The 6,924-nt window shown below is 51.2% G+C and overlaps 1 pseudogene; it reads left to right on the top strand.

Annotated features, from left to right (window-relative positions):
• The first annotated feature begins 5,830 nt into the window (after window positions 1-5,830).
• LOC121483802 lies at window positions 5,831-6,907 on the top strand (annotated as a pseudogene).
• The last annotated feature ends 17 nt before the right edge of the window (window positions 6,908-6,924 follow it).

Below are 6,924 nucleotides of genomic sequence, written 5' to 3'. Positions count from 1 at the left end.
CTACGTTCTCAAGGCCATAAGAACGCAGCTAGTGGAAGCTGAATTGGGGCATGCTTTCTTTTGAGAGTTTGACGCTCAACGACAGCACCGTCCACCTCGGGTCCCCCTGTGGGTGGAGCTGCTAACATCCCAAGTCAGTGCAGGGAGGACGTTTGTGAGAAAATGCACTGTGGATACGTCAGGCCTGCCCTCACAGCAAGGTGAGTAGACATACAGCGATTGCCAATGTCCTTGTTCAATTAGTGTTTGCTAGGGTGCTAACTCCTGTTTGAGGGTGGGGAGATATCTGCCTCCCAGGCATACATGACCCTGAGAGTTGGGGGCTTTTTTATGGCCTGCCCTCCCACATCCTGCTGCAGGTTACACATCGTCCTACAGGTCTAGGCTCGATGCGTGACTGAAGTGTTGTGAGAGGTAAGTGGAAAGTCCGGCCCACAAGACTAGGGCATCCACGGAGAGCTCAATCTAGTGGTTTCCTAGTATTTCCTGTGTGACCCAGGTGAGTACATCCTAAGTGCCATACGAGAGATGCTAGCTGTAAGCATTGTACAAATTGCAACTTACTTGGGAGAGTTGCACTCACCCTCAGTCCCTCACAGTTGCTCATGCCTGCAGAAAAGGTTTACGACATCTTCAACTGCAGCCGTTTGTCAGAGGCATTGTGAGTCGCAAATGGAATAGGCAGAACTGAGGTGGCTCCCGCTGCAGTGGAGTGGTATTCGGGGAAACTCCTTGCTTAGAACCATCGTGTTATGAGGGCGTTCTCAGGGTCTTAAGAACGCAGCTAGTTGAAAGCTGGCTTGTAGGCATGCTTCTTGTGAGAACTGAGGTAAGGGTAAGGACGTGCCGCATCCTGAGTGCCCGTAGATGTAGGTCCCAGCATCCTTTTGTTAGGAGCCAGAAGAGGTTGTGAAAAAGCATGAGGAACGTGACAGGAACTCTGCTCATGTGTATCTGATCTCAATACAGATATTGCAAACGTCTTGTTTCAATGAGAGTGTAGCTGAGTCCTAGATCCCATCAGAAGTGTCTAGCAGACATCTGCCTGCAGGACATACACATTTCCGAGGGTTGGGTTTTGACTGTTTCCCTCCCACATCGGCCTGCACGTACACCGGCTCCTAACAGGCCTTAAGCCCTGATGAATGCCTGAAGTGTTATGAGTGGGAAGTGGAAAGTCCCGGCCTACAAGATAGAGCATCCAGCTCAACCCAGCGATTTCCTAGTCTTCTTTTTTCTGTGTGAGGTCCACGTGGCGAAATCGAAGTGGCCATACCAGATGATGCTAAGCTGAACGCCTTTGTCGAAAGGAACTTACTTCGAGAGTGAGCTCACACCTCAGGTCCTCACAGTTGCACACGCTGCAGAAAGAGTTTTCAACATCTGCACCACAGCCGTTTGTCGAGGTTGTGAGACGCCAAAGTGCTGTGGAATAGCAGACCTGGAGGGTGTCTCCAGCTGCAGTGGAGTGGTATTCTGGGTACTCGGTCTTAGAACCACTGTTACGTTCTCAGTGCCGAGGAACGCAGTAGTTGATAGCTGGTGTAGGCGTGCTTCCTTGTGCGAGCTAAGTTCAGGGCTGGACCTCCTGCATTCTGACTGCCGTAGACGTAGGTCCCAGCAACCTTAATGTTAGGTGGGAAGAGAGAAGTAGAGGTGGTGTGAAGGGCCTTGTTGATAGTGACAGGATTCTCCTCAGGTGTATCTGATCTCAATGCAGACATTGCAACGTCCTTGATTCAATGAGAAGTGTAGCTCGGTCCTAGCTCCATCAAAGAGTCTAGGAAGACATACTGCCTGCAATGCATACACACTTCCGTGAGTTGGGCTTATATGGACAGTCCCTCCCACTTCCTGCCTGCAGGTAACACCGTTGCCCTACTCAGGCCTAGCCCTGATGCGTGCTGAAGTGTTGTGGAGGTAAGTGGAAGTCCCGGCCCACATGACTAGTTGCATCCAAGCTCAACCCGCGATTTCCTAGTATTTCTGTGTGAGTCCGTGGGAAAATCCTAGGTGCCATACGAGAGAAAGTTGCTGAAGCCTTGTCCAAAAGCAACTTACTTGAGAGTTGAGTCACCCTCAGGCCCTATTAGTTGCAAACTGCCTGCACAAACGTTCCAACATCCTACACCACAGCGTTTGTCAGAGAGGCTTGTGAGACGAAAAGTGGAATAAGCAGACTGGAGGGGTCTCCAGTTGCAGTTGGAGTGGTTATTCTGGGTACCTCCTGGCTTAAGACACTGTTACGTTCTCAGTTCCGAGGAACGCAGCTTAGGTGAATGCTGTGCTTGTAGCGTGATTCCTTGTGCGAGCTGAGTTCAGGGCTGGACCCTCCCGCATTCTGACTGCCCGTAGGTAGGACCCTCAGCATCCTTTAGTTAGGTGCCGGAAGGGGTTGTGTGAAAGGCATGTGGAAGTGACAAGATCTCCTCAAGTGTATCTGATCTACAATGCAGACATTTCAAACGTCCTTGTCAATGAGGAGTGTTAGCTCGGTCCTAGTTTCCCATCAAAGTGTTCTTAGCAGACATATGCCTGCAAAGCATAACACTTACGGAGTGTTGGGCTTATGGTCAATCCCTTCCCACATCCTGCCTGCTCGTACAACGCGCTCCTAACAGCCTTGGCACGATGCGTGCCTGAAGTGTTGTTAAGAGGTAAGGGGAAAAAGTACCGGCCACAAGACTAGTGCATCCAAGCTCACCACAGCGATTCCAACATTTCCTGTGTGAGCCAGTTGTACATCCTTTGTGTCATAGCGAGAAAAGCTAAGCTGAACGCCTTGTCCAAATGCAACTTACTTCGGAGAGTTGAGCTCACCCTCCATCCCTCACAGTTGCACACGCCTGCAGAAAGAGATTTCAACATCCTCCCCACAGCCGTTTGTCAGAGGCTTGTGAGACGCAAGTGGAATAAGCAGACATGGAGGGTGTCTCCAGCGCAGTGGAGTGGGATTCTGGGTACCATCCTGCATAGATCACTGTTAGTTCTCGTGCCGAGGAACGCAGGGGGGGGGTTTTTTAAATTTTTAAAGCCGGCTTGTAGGCGTGTTCCTTTTCCATGTGGGAGCTGAGTTAAGGCAGGAACCCTCCCGCATTTGCTGCCTGTTTAGACGTTAGGTCCAGCACCCTTTTAAGTTAAGGGTACGGAAGGGGTTGTGTGAAGAGCATGTGGATGTGACAGGATTCTCCTCAAGTGTACTGATCCTCAATGCTGACATTGCAAACGTCCTTGTTCATGAGAGTGTGTAGCTCGGTCCTAGCTCCCATCAAAGGTTAGCAGAATCTTCCTGCAAGCATACAAACTTCCGAGACTGGGCTAATGGACTTGGTCCCTCCCCATCCTGCCTGTATGTACACCGAGTCTTAACAGCTCACCCCCGATGCGTGCCTGATTGTTCTGAGAGTAAGTGGAAAGTCCCGGCCCCAGACTACTGCATCAGGCTAACCAGCGATTTCCTAGTCTTTTGTGTGACCCAGGTGGACTTCCTAGTGCCATAGAGAGAAGCTAGTGAACGCCTTGTTCTGAAAGCAACTTACTTCGGAGAGTTGAGTCACTCAGTCCCTCACAGTTGGATCACTGCTGCAGAAAGAGTTTCCAACACCCAAAACCACAGCCGTTTGTCAGGGGCTTGGGGTACGAAAAGGGGGGAAAAAGCACCCCTTTGGAGGGGTCTCCAACTGCGGGTTGGTTTTCTGGGTACCCCCTGGTTAAAAACACTGTTGGGTTTCCAGTGCCCGGGGAACGCAGCTAGTTGAAAGCTGGCTTTGGGCGTGTTTCCCTTTGGTGCGAGCTGATTTCAGGACAAAACCCCTCCCGCTTTTGACTGCCCTTTGATTTTAGGCCCAGCATCCTTATGTTGGGGGCCCGGGAAAGGGTTGTTGAAGAGCATGTGGAATTTGGACGGGTTTTCTTTTTCGGGTGTATCTGTTTCCAAGGCGGACTTTGAAAACCCTTTCTTGTTCAATGAGAGGAGGGTAGCTCGGTCCTAGCTCCCTTGAAGTGTCTAGCAGACATCGCCTGCGAAGCATACACACTTCCGAGATTTGGGCTTATGGACTGTCCCTTCCACATCCTGCCTGCACGTAACTCGCACCTAACAGGCTAGACCCGATGCGTTGCCTGAAAGTTTTTGGAGAGGTAAGTGAGAAGTCCCGGCCCCCAAACCCCCAAGGACTTGTGCATCCAAGCTCCCCCCAGCGATTTCCTTGTATTTCAGTGTGAGCAGGTGCGACCATCCTAAAGTGCCATACGAGAAAAAGCTAGCTGAACGACCTGTCTAAAAGCAACTTACTTCGGTGTTTGAGCTCAACCTCATTCCCTACAGTTGCACATGCCTGCAGGAAAGAGTTCCAACATCTGCACCACAGCTTTTTGTCAGAGGCTTTGTGAGCGCAAGTGAATAAGCAGGAAAAAACCCTGGAGGGTGTCTCTAGTGTGCAGTGGAGTGGTATTATGCGGTACTCCTGGCTTCAGAACATATTACGTTCTCAGTGCCCGAGGACGCAGCTAGTTTGAAAAGCTGGCTTGTAGGCGTGCTTCCTTGTGCGAGCTGAGTTCAGGGCAGGACCCTCCCATTCTGACTGCCCATCAGTTCGTAGGTTTCAGCATCTTATGTTAGGTGCGGAAGGGGTTGTGTGAAGAGATGTGAAGGACAGGTTTTCTCCTCATGTGTATATGATCTCTGCGACATTGCAAACGTCCTTGTTAAATGTGACTGCAGCTCGTTCCTAGCTCCCATACAACGTGTCTAGCAGGACATCTGCCTGAAACCATACACACTTCCGAGATTTGGCTTATGGACAGTCCCTCCCACATCATGCCTGCACGTTACACCGCGCTTCTAAAAGCCTAGCCCTGATGCGTGCGAAGTGTTGTGAGAGGTAAGTGGGAAAGTTCCCGGCCACAAGACTAGGTGCTTCCAAGCTTCAACCCAGCGATTTCATAGTATTTCCTTGTTTGATCCTGGTGCTACATCCTAAGTGTCATCCGAGAGTAGGTAGCTGAACGCCTTTCAAAATCAACTTACGTCGGAGAGTTGAGCTAACCCTCAGGCCCTCACAGTTACAAACTGCCTGCACCAAACAGTTTCCAACATCTGCACCACAGCCGTTTGTCAGATTGCTTGTGAGACGCAAGTGAATAAGCACACCTGCCCACCCCCGGAGGGTGTCTCCAGCTGCAGTGGAGTGGTATTTGGGGTTTCCTCTGGCTTAGAAACTGTTCGATTTTCAGTTTGGGGGCCCCCGGAACGCAGCTAGTTGAAAACTGGGGGAATTTTTTCGGCGGGCTTTTCCCTTTTGCAAGCTGAGTTCAAGGCAGGATCCTCCCGCATTCTGACTGCCCGTAGACGTATAGGTCCCCAGCATCCTTAGTTAGGTGCCGGAGAGGTTGTGTGATGAGATGTGGGAAGTGACAGGATTCTCTCAAGTGTATTGATCTCATATGCTGACATTGTCAACATCCTTGTTCAATGAGAGTGTAGGGGCCTCGGTCCTAGCTCACATCAAAGTGTCTAGCATGGGTGGGGCCACAGAGGGTGGCAGGGCGAGGTTGTGGGTTGGTTCCTGGCGCCTCCACCCACCCCGGTGGTCTCTTTCCCCCTTCTCCTCATCCTCCTCCCCCCCCTTCCTCCTCTACCCGCCCGCGGGGCCCCCCCTTCACCCTTCCCGCTCGCCCCCCATTGTTCCGCCCCGGCCTTCCGCCCTTCCCTTTTCCGCCCGATCCACTTTTGCCCTCAGTCACCGCGCGCCTCAGTTTTTGGCTTTCATCCCCACTGTGACCAAAGACTGACCACTCTAAGTCCAGCTCCCCCGGGAAAACTGTCGACATGGACACCGGTGTGATTGAAGGTGGATTAAATGTCACTCTCACCATCCGGCTACTTATGCATGGAAAGGAAGTTGGCAGTAATCATCGGAAAAAAAAGGAGTATCAGTTAAGAAGATGCGTGAGGAGAGTGGTGCACGTATCAACATCTCAGAAAGGGAATTTTTCCCGAGAGAATATCACTTTGGCTGGACCCACTAACACCTTCGCTATGATCATGACATCTGGAAGAGGACATCAGCAGCTCTATGGAACAATAAGCACAGCTGCCAGTAGACCCCCAGTTACCTGAGGCTGGTGGTCCCTGCTAGGCAGTGTGGCTCTCTATTGGAGAAAGGTGGTTGCAAGATCAAGGAAATACGAAGAGAGTACAGGGGCTCAGGTTCAGGTGCAGGGGATATGCTCCCAACTCAATGAGCGGGGACACCATCACTATTGCTGGCATTCCGCAATCATCATTGATGTGTGTGAAAAAAGATCTGCTTGGTCATTGTTGGAGTCCCCCCCGAAGGGGCGTGTACATCCCGTACCGGCCCAACCGTCCAGTTCTCAGTCCGCTTTGCAGGTGGGTCTGGGCAGGTACAGCACCGGCAGCGACAGTGCGAGCTTTCCCCCCACCACACCGTCTTGTGCCTCAACCCTGACCTGGAGAGACCACCTCTAGAGGCCTATAACATTCACGGACAGTATGCATTCAACAGCCAGATTTGACCAAGCTGCACCAGTTGGCAATGCATAAGTATCCATTGTCCCATGATGCATGGCAACACAGGAGTAGGGGCATTGATCCTGCTCTCAGAGGTGAAAGAGCTTATTGGGGTTTGGATGCCATTGCTCAGGAATACTTCTCATGAACTCCACATTCCAAACGATTTGATTTGTGCATTAATAGGCGTCAAGGCACCAATATCAATGCGATCCGTTCAGATGTCTGGGCGCAGATCCAAATTGCGAACCCAGTGGATGGATCTAACTGATAGGAGGTTACCATCACTGGATCTGCTGCCAGCATTAACCTGGCTCAATATCAAATCAATGTCAGCTTTCCTCGGAGACGGGTGGCATGGGGAGCAGCTAGAACAATGAGATTAATCT

The sequence above is a fragment of the Vulpes lagopus genome, unplaced genomic scaffold, assembly GCF_018345385.1.
Source record: "Vulpes lagopus strain Blue_001 unplaced genomic scaffold, ASM1834538v1 ctg1318, whole genome shotgun sequence".
Lineage (NCBI taxonomy): Eukaryota > Metazoa > Chordata > Mammalia > Carnivora > Canidae > Vulpes > Vulpes lagopus.
Note: the sequence above shows the minus strand (reverse complement) of the source record. Positions and strands in the feature narration are given on the sequence as shown.